The sequence below is a fragment of the Oryctolagus cuniculus genome, chromosome 7, assembly GCF_051225735.1.
Source record: "Oryctolagus cuniculus isolate XC-2025 breed Fujian yellow rabbit chromosome 7, ASM5122573v1, whole genome shotgun sequence".
NCBI classification, from domain to species: Eukaryota; Metazoa; Chordata; class Mammalia; order Lagomorpha; family Leporidae; genus Oryctolagus; species Oryctolagus cuniculus.
Genome location: NC_142873.1, coordinates 125,615,706 through 125,629,059, shown reverse-complemented (window position 1 = coordinate 125,629,059; position 13,354 = coordinate 125,615,706). Strand labels below are relative to the sequence as shown.

Below are 13,354 nucleotides of genomic sequence, written 5' to 3'. Positions count from 1 at the left end.
CTCGAGGAAAAGAGAAGCAGATGGGCAGGCTGCCTAGCAGGCTTTGTTGGTTCATGCTGTGCATACAGGTTGAAATACTACGCTGTACCCAACAAAGCAAACAAGTATTACATGTTAATCAAACAGTTTAAATGCTAAAATAATTTATTAGAAAAGTATAATCTTAATAATTTTGTTGGCAAGATTCTGGAGCAAACCACCTCATTAACAGTTGCTCAATTTCTCCATTTATAAAATGGGTACAAGGAGATTTACTTGATGAGGCCATGGTGAGGGTAGAATTAGGTTCTGGGAAAGTAAGACGTTTCTGTAGAATCAGAAAGTCCTGGTGTCATTCTTAAAGATAATACTAAGGGTTAAATTTAATTTCTGTCTTTGACCTTTTCCGCCCATTCAGTGACTGACTTTTTGTAAACCAGTGTTCATTCCATTCTGACATCTCTCTTTCTGTCCTGCTTTCTCTGGTTCCCCACGCCCAGCAGCTGGGACATCAGAAAGATCCCATCTGCTGATTAATAAACAGACATGGTTCCTTTATCAGCTGATTGGGTTGGCGTCTCTGGTGTCCTTGTCTGAACGCTCACGCATTCCACCACGGCCTCTCTGATCTAAGGCCACAACCAGCCATGCTGGGGCTGGGCTGAGTCACATCGGAGCTGACTGTCTTTCCTGGAACTCATGGGCTAAATGTGTGTGAGTTTTGCCAAAAGTGGACACTGGCCACCTACTCAGAACAGGGCTGGCTCCTGGGGGTCACAGCATGGCAGAGTCCACTAGGGGTCCCTGCCCAGGGAGGGCTAATGCGCATGGAGAGACGTTCTATTGAGTACCCTCTCCATGCTCAGTGTGTGGAAGGACGAGGAGGGGTATCGAGAGATACAAATAAATCAGATACAGGGTCCTAGCTCCCCAGAGGAAAGGAAATAGCAGGGAACGGTGGCGGGTTTGGGATAGAAACTTCTGGTGGACTTTTGTGCATTTAGACTGGACTTGGGCTCTAGTAACCCAAATGAATTCGCACTGTGCCTCAAAGATGCAAACATCGTCCCCAAGTTCCTCTGAGCCCGTTGACTTCCGTTGGCTCTCCGCTCGCTCTGAAGTTTGTTTATTTCTCTGGGAGCTGCAGGTTCTCATGTTCACAGGGCTGGGCGCGGGCCTGGGTCTGTCCTCCTCCCGGGGCAGACGGAGCTGCAGCTTGATGTGGCTCCGTAGCCGGCCTCCTGGCCTTCCCCGTGCCCTGGGTGTTCCAGAGTGGCCGGGAGATGAAGGCGGGGGCTGTTTGCTTTTTTGGCTTTTGTTTAAGAGATGCTGCAGAAATAGAAGAAAACCCAAAGTCAGGAGGAGTCATTCTCCCCACTGCCCAGAAGTTTACAGGAGCAAAAACTACTGGGGTCGGGCGCCCACGCCGACGAGTGCTCAAGGCGTTTCCGGTTGCCCGTAGGTGCCGTCTGGCCCGTGAAGCTGAAAGTGCTTGCAGAAAGTCAGTGGTGGAATTGGGACCAAAATCCGCACGTTCATTCTCCCTGCCTGAGCCTCACCCTGCACAGCCAGGGAGGACCAGGGGCAGATCGGGAAGGAGGCGTGTGGCCCAGGACGGCTGGCCGTGCACGTGAGACAGGTGGACGATGCAGGGAGCCCACGGCCGTTCCCTTCAGGGCCTGTGCGGGGCTCCTGGGGGCTCAGGACGTCTTCCCCGCTTCGTGTTTGGTCTCTTCTCCCAGAAGGCTGGGCTCCTCACAAGCGCTACCTTCAACATAGTGAGACCGAACCCTTGCAGTATAAAGGCAGGACCCGGCCTCTTGTCTGTCTCCCTTGGCCCAAGCTGTCCTTGCTTGGCTTCTAGTAAAAGGGATTCATTGAATGGAGGGAGTGATAGAAGTAGCCAGATTCAGGAAGTCATTTGCTCCTCCAACGGCTAAAACCTTGTTGGCCGGAATTGTCTGGAGAGGTTTGTTCAGGGGAATTCCAGGTGTGGGGCAGAGGTAGCGACCGCTGAGGTGTAACCACCCCGAGGCCCACTGAAGCCCACCAGAGAGTCCCTGGAGAGCACAGCAGCACTGACGCATCAGAAGAAGCACCGCCGGCCAGCCGGGAACTTGCACACAAGCTGATGGTGCACCTCTCAGTCCCAAGTTCAGTGTGTAAGGCCCTTCACCCCTAACCTCCTGGGGGAGCCCAGGAATGGACCAACGGTCGCCCGGCTCCTTGCTCTCTGCTTTGTGATAACCACTGCCACCATGCCAGTGATTGGTTTTCTCTGTGGCTGACAAGCGGACGCAGGTTCCGGGGTTCTATAGCCACACCTCCAGCTCCTTGAGGGAGGTTGCTCTGTAACAATACCAAGGCTGACTGGGGAGGCAGCTGGGGGCCGTGTCTGTAGCCATGCCTGGCCTCTCTAGGGCCTGTTCAAGGCCGGCTCTGAGAGTCAGTGGTGGTGAGTGGGTGTTCCCATCACAGACAGAACCCCGGCTTCGGGGTCACACAGACCTGCCTACATCCCCGAGCTAAGTCTGCCAGTTCTTGGTTGTACCCACTCACATAACCTACTTTCTGAGCCTCCGCTTCCAAATTTGATTTTCACATGAAGCCCCATGAAGGTATATGAGAAAGCTAAGACTCAGAACGGGGGAGGGTTGCTCAGGTGTAACTGTGACCCCTGTGAAGGCGGGACCCGCTCATGGCCTGCCAGGCAACCGTGGCTCGGGGAGGGAGATGGTGTGCTTGGCCATCTCAGGGAGGAGAGCAGAGGCTTAACCAGAGTAGACCCTTCTCGGACCTGTCATGGAGTTCCTTGGTCAGGCACGGAAACCCTGCCCAGGTTACAGCTGAGAAGTTGAGATGCAGGGAGCAAGATGCGGAGGGCCCAGGGTCGGCCAGCAGGGGGCTGATGGTGGAGCTGGGTCTGAGCCCAGATCTCCAGGCTCCTGGCTCAGGGTCCTCCCCCTGCTTCTGCTTGCTGGGCCAGCCAAGCCCGGGGAGGGCACGCTGCCCTGGGGTGCTGCCCTCCTGGACCAGCCTCATCCCTCTTGCAGGGAATCTGCTGCCAGACTGCCTTGTTGCCCAGAGCGTGGGCAGCCGCCAAGCCTGGCAGCCTTTGGTGGGCATCCAAGTGGAGCTGCTCTTTCCTGGGCTGAGTTTAGCACACAGCATGGCTTCATCCTCCAAATATGTCCTGCCAGACAGGCCTCAGCTGCTGGCCGGCGGGGCACTTGGCGGCCTCAGAGAGCCTGGCGCGAAGGGGGCCGGGCCAACATAAATCATGGTTCTCGCCCGGAGGAAGCGCAGCCGCTCCCTGGCAGGCGAGGGCCCGGAGCTGGGGAAGGGGAAGAGCCTCCCACCGAAGGGAGCTGATCCCATGAGGGCCTGGTGACCTCAGGCCAGTGTCCCGGAGGCTCCGGCCTTCTCTGGCCATCTGAAGAGGGAGGAGGCTGCACCTGTCACTTCTGCATGTGTGAGGCTTTTCCCTTCTGCTCAGGGTGCCATGGGGGCAGGTTGCTTGTGTTCCGTGCAGCAGTGGGGCCGTGTCCCCTGACTTGGGGAACTGAGAGAACATCCTCTCCCATGAACAAAAGGACTACCCAAGGGCTGCTGTTGCATCTGAAACCTGCACAGCACAAGGCCACTGATGGGTGGATACAAGAGAGCTTCTCACTTCTGTCCTGTCCGAAGAGCAGGTGTGAGCTGTGCTCAAGTGAAACCAGTGGAGTTCATGGGAAGACCAATTATACCAGTCTTCCAACTCCTGGCTTTGCTGAGCACACATCCCCCTAACACCCAGGCGTTCATGACTGCGTCCACTTAACATACTCAGCGTCCAGGAAGCGCTGGCCATGGGTCAGGCACTGACCACGCCAGGCCCCGGAAGTGCCCATTCCATCTGTTCCATTGGTGTCTTATGTCGAGTCGTGGTCTACTGGGAAGGACAAGCACCTGAAAAGCTGATTCAGAGATAGGGTGAGCAGGGGAAGAGGCCAGTACCTGCGACTCAGCGTAGCATGACTTTCAAACAAGTAAGATGCAGATAAAGTCGTGAAAAGAAATAAAGCAGAGGAAGGAATCAGAGAATGCTGGGAGAGGGAAGGGCGGGATTTTAATACTGCGGCCAGGGAAGGAAGAACAGAAAGAGTGAAGGAAGGAGCCAGTGGAGCAAACAGCAGCCGCAAAGGTCCTGAGGCAGGACTAACTATTGTCCTGAGGACGACAGGAGGCCAGTGTCGCTGGAGCATCAGAGATGAGGTCAGAGAGGTAGCAAGGCAGCTGGCTGGACAAGTCATAAGCTCAGCCTTTTAGAACCGCTGACTGAATCCGCCTCCTCCCCCAGCTAGCGAGGAAACAGCCTGGAGAGGGGGCACTTGCACATGTGCGTCTTCTCTGTGTCCCTCTCGGCCTGGGCTGTGTGGCTGGGTGGTGTGGAGGAGCTTGGAGACAAGGCTGTGTCTCCCTGGCTTCCCCATCTGGAGGGAGAAGTCGAAACTCCCATGGTCCTTGCCACGAGACGGCAGACTGCAGACCGCGCTGCTCGGCTAACGGAAGCAGCAGCTGCTGTGTGAGAGAGGCGGGCGTGTGACCGCTGAGCAGCCCCTGATGGCTGGGTAGGACATCAGCGGGAACAAGCACCCAGCTGAGTCGTAGCCGGCGTGAATGTCTGTGACCAGGGGCGGCAGCATGAGAGCGTGGCGTCTGGAACCCTGGGTTACAAGCCTGGCTCAGCCTTGACCTTTGAGGCCACCAGGGAACACATCACTTTACCTCTTTGAGTCTCCTCGGGCCTCCCTGGGCTAATCCCTGCTCTGTGAATGCCAGTGAAGTAGTGCAGGGTGCTGTGTCCCCAGCCAGGGCTTGACACGGAGCACGTGCTGGGCAAGTGAGCTGTGCCTGTCCTCCCACCCCATCCCCCAGCATGATGTGGCTTTTCTCTCCACATGCGTCAGCCCTTTCTGTCTTTATGGAAGTCATTATGGGCCACGTGCCGTGGAACAATCCAGAGCCCCAGACCTTGGGCCATCATGCTGCACGTCTCGACTACACCGGTGGCGTTTTTACCCCGTTTCTTGGGTTGCAGGTGCATGGAGGCAGCAGCAGTGTCAGTGAAAGAGCTAAGGCGTCTTCCCAGGTTTTCATTGTGGCCAAGGACACACAGATTTCTGAGGAAGCTCACTTATCAAGGGCAGCAGTGGGCTGCTGCATAGGTCCCGGAGCTGGCCACCCTCCCCCAGCTGCATCTACATGGAGCAGACTCAGGTGACCCTGGGCATCTGGCCCTTCCCCCTCTGCCCTCCAGGGCTCCCAGCCTGGTCCGGCCCAGCCCTACCCTTGGCCCTGTTTGCTCTGCCTGGCCTAGAAGAACCAATCAGCGGAGACTCCCTTCTAATTTGATTTGAGTTATGGAGGGGAGGGGACAGAGCAGGGTGGGGAAGGCTCACACAAACAGGTTAACCCTTTCTCTGCCAAGGAAGGCATGTTTCCCAGGCACTTTGGTTGGGTACAAGTTCCTTGCTCATTCGATGACTCCTTCCGTCAAGAAGCCCTTCCTTCCATGAGTGTCTTGACACTGTTCTACCCTGCACCTGCTCCCCACCCCTGGGGAGGCTGAAGTGGAGACCCACGCGCACTAACTCGGCTTGAAGACTGTGGGAAAGACCCACAGCCCTGGGGGATGCATGGATCCATGCTCCTAGTCAGAATGGTCGGCTGGCTGTTCATGCGTTCATTCACCCAGACAACACTCACTCACACCTGCTGGGCCCTGCAGGCCTGGGCCCTGGGGAGGCAGAAGCGACTGTGACCGATTTTTGAGACCCTCAGCACTGGCACACATATGCCCATACATGTGTTTGCATGGGCATGTGCATTAGGCAGCTTTTTACTATAACCTGATACCTAGGACAAGCTATGAATGATGGAAAGAGAGGTGTATGTAGCCTACAGTTTTAGAGGCTGAAAGTCCAAATGCATGATGCGGGCTCTGGCCAAGGCCCTACAGCAGACAGCAGAGTGTGTGCAGAGAAAAGATCACGGGGCAAGCCTGAATCAGAGAGAGGGTGGTGTCTGGCCTTCCCTAAGCACTTGAGGAATGGTGACTTGTAAATCAGCAAGGGTAGTTAGAGCACTAGGAGCTGCAGGTAGTCGGACCTTAGGACCAGAACCGTGGTGGCCCCTGCGATCCTGTTAGCACCAGGACTGTCACCTAGCCCTCCCTCACCCACTGGAGCAGGTGCTATGAGGGGCTAGCAGCTGAAATGCTCAAACATCATGATAAAGACGATATCCGCCCTGGGGTTGCCATCGTGGGACTCTGAACCAGCCCTCCCTAGCCTGTGCCCTGCCCCAAGGCCAGCAATGCCTCTTGGGCTACTTTCTCCAGAAATGACCTGGAGCTCTGCTTCCAGCCCAGGGACCCTGTGCCTTTAAAAGGCCCTTTCTTCTCATCTTGGTTCTGTAGGCTCTATCCATTACCCCTGAATGGAAATTGCAGCTTAATTTTTCTTGCTTGAAGCCATTAACACTCTGGGCCCTGACAGGAAACACAGCTCAGCTCTAATTAGCCACAGCAAGCCCCCTGCAGGAGCTTCTAGCACAGCCCAGGGACTTCAAAGATAAAGGCTTCTCCATTCTCGCTAATCACAGCTATTAATGAGCCAATTAAGGGCATCTTGGGGCCAAGCAGGCGGCTCTCTTAGTACCTTGAGCAGACAGCTCTGTCGTGCTGTGGCGAAGCTGCTCCCCCTACAGGGATGGAATCGATTGTTCGGGATGTGGAGCCCCAGCTCCAAGGCTTGCCTGCGGGGGGTCCTGGGACCGAACACACGTTCTCCCTGAGACGCTTTCCCCAGCCACGGACAAGAACACTACTCCTCGGGAGAGGCGCGCATTAGCATAGAAATACACGTTGGTGGTTCTCAAACTCCATTGTGCTTCCGAGTCAGCAGTTAAGACTCCGCTAGCATTGCTGTTGGAGTACCTGGTTCCAATCCCGGCTGCTCTGCATTCAATCCAGCCTCTTGCGAATGCACACCCTAGAAGCAGCAAATGATGGCTCAAGTCCTTGGGTCCCTGCCGTCCACGGGGGAGGCCCCGACTGAGTTCCCAGCTCCTGTCTTTGGCTTGGCCCTGCCTTGGCCCTGCGGGCATTTGGGGAGTGAACCAGTAGATGGAAGACCTCTGGACGTTCAGTCTGTCTCTCTGCCTTTCAAGTCAAGTGAAAAGAAAGAGTATATGTATGAAGGAGGAATCACCCCAAGGCTGTGTTAGAGTCTCGACTGGCTTCCATACTGAGTTTTGGATTCGGCTGCTGGGGAGGGCTGATGGGCAAGAATTGGCATTTCTAACTGGTTCCCAAGTACTGATGCTGCTAGCCAGGGGACCACACTTTGAGCAGCCATGCTGCAGACCGCCCAAGGTATTATACGATCGGGAGCTGTTTTGAGAACTGTGATTGGACTCCCATCCGTGAATGCCACCCACTCCTCTCCTTCACCTCTGCCTCTGCCCCGGTTCTAGGAGCTTCCTCTGGGCTGCACGGTGTGGCTCCTCCAGGTGTGCTCACTCCTGGCACAACCACATCCTTGCCTGATCTCAGTGCCAAGATCCCAAGTCCTGGCATCGGCAAGGTTTGGTCTCCAGAGTCCTTTTTCAGGAAGGGCAGTGGTTGGGGGCTTCCTGATTCCTGAGAAAGCGAGAGCATGGAGTCTTTGGAAGTCTTCCTGACCCCTGAGCTGCACGGTGGCACTTGGGAAAATGGAGATGTGCAGAATGGACAGCATTTCCGGGCAGCGAGCCCAAGTGGAAGGAGGCGCGGTAGTGGGATAACGTGTGTGGCTTACAGGGTGGTTCCCCCTCCCCTGAAGTCCTAAATGAAGTCTAACTCAACCCTCACCCTGCATTCTGCCTGTTTCCTTAGGTGATGAGGACACGCACTCAGCCCAACCACTGCTTCCTGTTTGCACCTGCAGATAGTGTGACCCCCAGTTACACGGCACTGTGGCTGCGAAGAAGAGCTTTGGTGGTCAGAGATGATGTCATGTGTTCATGGTGCACACGCTCGCGGTGCTGGGTTTCACCTGGGGCTGTGGAGTCCTTGCCCCGACCCCTCCTCGTGCTCACCCACTCCTGGTCTTTCCTTGCTCTGCTCCACCACCTTGTAAGTCCTTTGTGCAGCTCCCTCTTGCTCACGTCTAATTCCGCCTTCACGCCCTGCTTGAAGTTTCTCGGGGAGCTTGTTCCCGAATCCTACCACTTTGGCCATCTTTCACAGATGGCCTTTCTCAAAGCACACGCTCGGGGCCTTGGGGGTCATGGAAACTAGCCTGTGACCGAGGTGTGCCTCCGGGGGTGTGGGCTAAGTCAGGTGAGTTAGGTGAGACACCTGGCTCTGCAGGACTTCTCAGAGCCTTGAATATCCTGCGATGGAGAGGGGTGTGTGACAAGCAGCATCTCCCAAACTTACTTCCCTGTGGGGTTCAGAACGTAACCTTCTCCCTCACGGGGGACCTTGGATGATACAGAGGCGCTGCGGCCGGCAGGAAAGGTGACTTTTAGAAAAGCCTACAGCGGGGACTGGCGCTGTGGCTCAGCAGTTTAAGCCACCATTGCGACATCCTCATTCCATATCAGAGTTCCAGCTGCAGTCTTGGCTGCTCTGCTTCTGATCCAGCTTCCTGCTAATGCACCTGGAAAGGGAGATGATGGAAAGCCCAAGCATCTGGGCCCCTACCACCCACATGGGAGACCAGGATGGGGTACCTGGTTCCTGGCTTTGACCTGGCTTTTGGGATCATTTGGGGAGTGAACCAGTGGATGGAAGATCTCTCCCTCTCTCTCTCTTTCTGTGTGTGTATGTGTGTGTGCGCGCGCGCATGTCACTCTGCCTGTCAAATAAGTAAATAAATAAATCATTTGGGTTCCTATTCCTGAACGTTCACCTCTTGGAGCCTGTCCCTTCACCTGTGACATGGCCCTTGCCTTGGAGGGCTGCTGCAAGGTTTGAGATGAACCTGACAGATCCTTAGCCCAAGATACAGGAGGGGCTCAATAAATGTATACTCCCCCCCACACACACCTTTTGCCTTTCCTGGTGGGAACATACAATCTGAATAAAAGAAAAACTGTACAGAACAAGGCGGGGGTTGTAAGTACTTGGCAGGAGGGTGGAGCCACACTCGAGCACCCAGAGTTGGGGGAGTGGGAGCTCCTCAGGGACCAGTGTCATCCTAGCAGGCTTCCTAGGGAGGTGTCTGCTGGGCCAGATGCTAAAGCTCAGTTCTCCAGCAAAGACCTGCAAGGGGCAGGGTTAAGCTAGCTTTCTGTCTTCCCTTTAAATCCTGATTTACTTATTGCATTTACGAGAGAGAGAAAGAGATCGTCCATTGAGCAGTTCACTCTCCGAATGCCTGTGGCAGTCAAGCCTGGATCTGGCTGAAGCCAGGAGCCTAGAACTCAATGAGGCCTGCTGCCTGGGGGACAGGGACCTAATTACTTGAGCCATCCCCTGCTGCCTCCCAGGGTGTGCAATAGCAGGAATTCAAAATTGGGAGCAGAGCTGGGATCTGAACCAGGCACTGCACTGTGGGATGCAGGTGTCCGGGACAGTGTCTTGACATTGGCGCCAAATGGCTGCCCCCCGTGGAAGGGCGGCTTGGAGAGCTGCACCCCTCTGTGAGCCAGACACAGCAAGGCTCCTCTCTGCATTCACCTTTTCCACGCCGGAGGCCATTCCTCCCCCAAATCCAGCCGACGCAGCACTTGCCTTCCCTTCCCGGGGCCTGAACTTGGCTGGTGTCTCAGATTCCCGCCGTGTGAGCAGCAGAGCAGGGCCTCCTGCTTGTGGAAATTCACTGGCCTGCTGCTCAGGCTGCTCAGAAGCCCTGGGCCAACAGGCCAGCAGGAGCCAACCAATCTGGGGTGTTGGCCTGGGCCCCACCTACCCAGCCCTGGCCCCAGAAGCGAGAGAAGAGGTGGAGCTGCCGAGTTTCTCCCTCGTCCACCCCCGCCCCTCCTGCCCCAACTAGTTCAGGAAGCTCTGCTTTGCACGAGGCACATTTTGTCCTTAGCTCATCTAGTCTGCATAACATCCCTCCAAATAGCATTATGTTTCCCATTTTACTGATGATAAGTCAAAGACTCCGGGAGCCAACTTGCAGTCAAGCTTGTCCAGAGTCCAAGCTTTCTCCACTGATGACCTGGGGCCATTTATTTCCCCGTGGGCTTTCCTTACTCACCTGGCCTGTCACCTCCTCCAGAAAGCCTTCCTGCTCTGTACCTGGGGCCATCTGCCTCTCCTCAGTGCCTTTGGCGGAAGCCGCGTTGCTCCACTCCCTCAGTCTGGACTTCTGGAAGGATGTCTTATTACTTTCTCCCCAGTGCCCAGCACAGCCTGCATATTAATCCCCATTGAGAGAAGGCGGAAGTATAATTTTTAAGACTTCTTTTATTTATTTGAAAGGCAGAGTTACAGAGAGAGAAATCTTCCACCCGCTGGTTCACTCCCCAAATGAGTGCAACAGCCAGGGCTGGGGAGCTCCAGAGCCAGGAGCCAGGAGCCAGGAGCTTTCTCCAGGTCTCCCATGTGGGTGCAGGGACCCAAGGACTTGGGCCATCTTCCACTGCTTTCCCAGGCGCATAGCAGGGAGCAGGACCATAAGTGGAGCAGCTAGGACTCAAGTCAGTACTCATATGGGACATGTGCAAGTGGCGGCTTGACTCATTGCACCACGGTGCCAGCCCCACGAAGTGGAAGGTTTGAGACCACACGGACATGGTAGGTGCTCAGCCTCGCCAGTCATTCTTAAGTCCCCGGTGTCTTCTAAGCCCGCCCCTTCTACCGCACAGGCGTGTTTTGTGGCACAGGACTGGGCTCCCAGCTCACCCAGCTGTGAGCCGTGACTCAGCTTGCTTCCTGGATTTCATCAGGGCCCCGAATACTCAGGAGCTGACCTCTGGTCTGGATACACTCAGGAGGGGCCCTGGAAGATCTCAGCTCCAATTCTCTGTCCCGGAACAAGCTGTGGTCCAGCATAGCTGCGTCAGAGCCGGAGCTTGCCTTGGCGCCCGCTATGGCTGCTACAATAATTAGTGAAGGCGCCAGTGAAGTTATGAAAACTAGGTGATAGGTGAATGGCGGTTCCTGCAACTTTCTTGGATTTCAAAGCCTGTGGGTTGGGGATTCAGGCTTTGGAAGTGCTTTCCAGATCACGCAGGGCACCGCAAGACCCTAGCAGGTTTCTGCTTCTCCCTTCAGTGGATCCAGAGGGGGCCTCGGCTGGTGGGACCGGGACTGCTAGGACAGCAGGCTCCATGCAGACACAGTGGCTTTGGTCCCCTGCATGAAGAGTGAACGTGCAAAGTAAGCAGGTCAGACAGCCCAGGGCCCAGAGCACCTCTGGTGCCTAAGTCCATTTTTTTCCTCTCCAGAAAGGGAAACTGAGGCCCAGAGCAAGATGTTTGCCTAGGGCCAAACATCTGGGAGCCTGAGCCATGGCTGGAGTGAACATCTGAGCATCCGTCTAAGAGCCCAGAAAAGCCAGAGCGATCCATGTCCATGAGGAATTCTGCCCAAATACTGCTCCCTGTATTAGCTGGGAAAAATGCCACAGGTGCACGGATTGGGATTATCCTATGGGTGGATAAGGCTGAGTATGGGTTGGTGAGGCATGTAGGGCAGTGTAGGCTGGCCTGGGACCCATGATCTCACCCTTCTCTTCCAGGTCTGCTCACCTGGTTCTGTCTGCCAGGTATCTGGATGTCCAAAGAACTTGTAGGCAGAATACATTCCAGAAAAGAACTCAACCAGGAAACCCAGTTGCCTGTGGCACAGGAAGAGGAGAGTCTGTTGGCAAACATCTGGAAGCTTCTACAGAAGTCCCATGAGGTACCTGTGGAAGCATCTTCACACCTCAGTAGTAGAGCGCCCACGAGCAGTTGTCCTGCAAACATGCGCTGAGCACCGTGCACATGCTAGCAACATCAGTGGCTCCCTATCGCCATAAGAAATAGACGCCAAGCTCTTCCCATGGTGCCCCTATGTACTTACCTGTCCTAGCTCTCACGCGTCATCCCCAGCCTCACAGCTGTCATGCCCGCCCAAAGCGCCCTCCACTTCCACACCTCTGAATCTTTATGTCTGGATTTTCTCTTCTCTTCCGTGTTTGGAGGAGGACTCCTTCTCCTTCCCCACAACCCAGGACCCAGGGAAGTGCTGTTTTCTCTGCTACGTCTCTCCCAACCCCCAGCATGTGCTTTCTCCAAAACGTACCCCAGATCCGACTCTTCCACATCCTCACTGCTACTTCCCGGGCTCACGCCATTGTCCTTCTCTGGCCTGCTCTGTGGGAGTTGGCGCCTATGGGGTTGGTCTCTGTTCTTCTAGCCTTTTCCCACCCAAGCCATTTCCTATGTAGCAGCCTGGCTGATGATTTTGGACGTCATGAATCAGATGCTATCAGTTCCAGTGAGTACCCTCAAGTGGCTTCCCGGTACATCACGTCCCCTGCCTGTCTCCCTATTGTCACCTCATCCGCTCTCTCCTTGTTCCCTGTGTCCCAGCTCCAACCACCACCTTCTCGTTCCTTTAACAAAACAGCCTTGCCCAGGGCCTTTTGCCTTCACGGGTGCCTGGGAGGCTTTTCTGCTAGCTCCTCTCCAGGCTGTCTCTTTTCATAATTTAGGAACTGGCTCCAGTATCACTTCTGGGAGAGGTCCTCCCTGGCCCTTCCACACAGTGGCCTCTGTTCTATCCCGCCTGATTATTTTTACAGCAATCATCCCCAGAGCAAGTGCTGTTATGTATTTGTTTCTACGTTTATTTTCAACGTCTCTGGCTACAACGTGAGCTCAATGGTGGCAGAGATATTGCCTGTGTTTATTGCTGTATCCCCAGTGCCCAGAACAGTCCTGGTGCTGACTGGGTCCTTGGTAAATAAATATCTATGAATGACTGCTTTAATCAGGATGCCAGTATACGACGTTTGTGCAAGAAGGAGATCTTTGTGGGATTTCTGGATGATCTGTGAAAAGGTAGGTAGGTAGGATTTGTAGATTTTTGTGTAGGTGGAGAGACTCAGAGCAGGTATCCGGGGAAACGGGTCGGGCCAGCAGCAGCGTTGAATGGTTGGAAAGAGAGAAGAGCACAGGGGAGGGACTGGCCTCAGCAGGGAGGCTGCTTGTGGAATGGGGACGGAGCTAAGGTTTGCTCTGTGCCTGGGCCAGAGGCTGGGGCTGGGCAACTGGGAGGCCGGGCAAGGCCAGACTCTGGGGCCCCTGGAAGGCCAGGCTGGAGAGCTGCTCCCTTCCCCCTGCCTGTGTCCCGTTCCCACATGCATTCCCTGCAGCCCTCCTCTGCACACACAGGGCATCATTC

General features: G+C 55.2%; 1 long non-coding RNA gene across 2 annotated transcripts in view; it reads left to right on the top strand.

Annotated features, from left to right (window-relative positions):
- Nucleotides 1–12,940, top strand: part of LOC108177728 (uncharacterized) — a 30,669-nt gene extending 17,729 nt beyond the window's left edge. For both annotated transcript variants that reach the window (XR_001794539.4, XR_001794541.4), the window contains exons 2-3: nucleotides 7,901–8,140; nucleotides 11,703–12,940. This is a non-coding gene — a long non-coding RNA (uncharacterized LOC108177728). The remainder of the gene's footprint in view (nucleotides 1–7,900; nucleotides 8,141–11,702) is intronic.
- The last annotated feature ends 414 nt before the right edge of the window (nucleotides 12,941–13,354 follow it).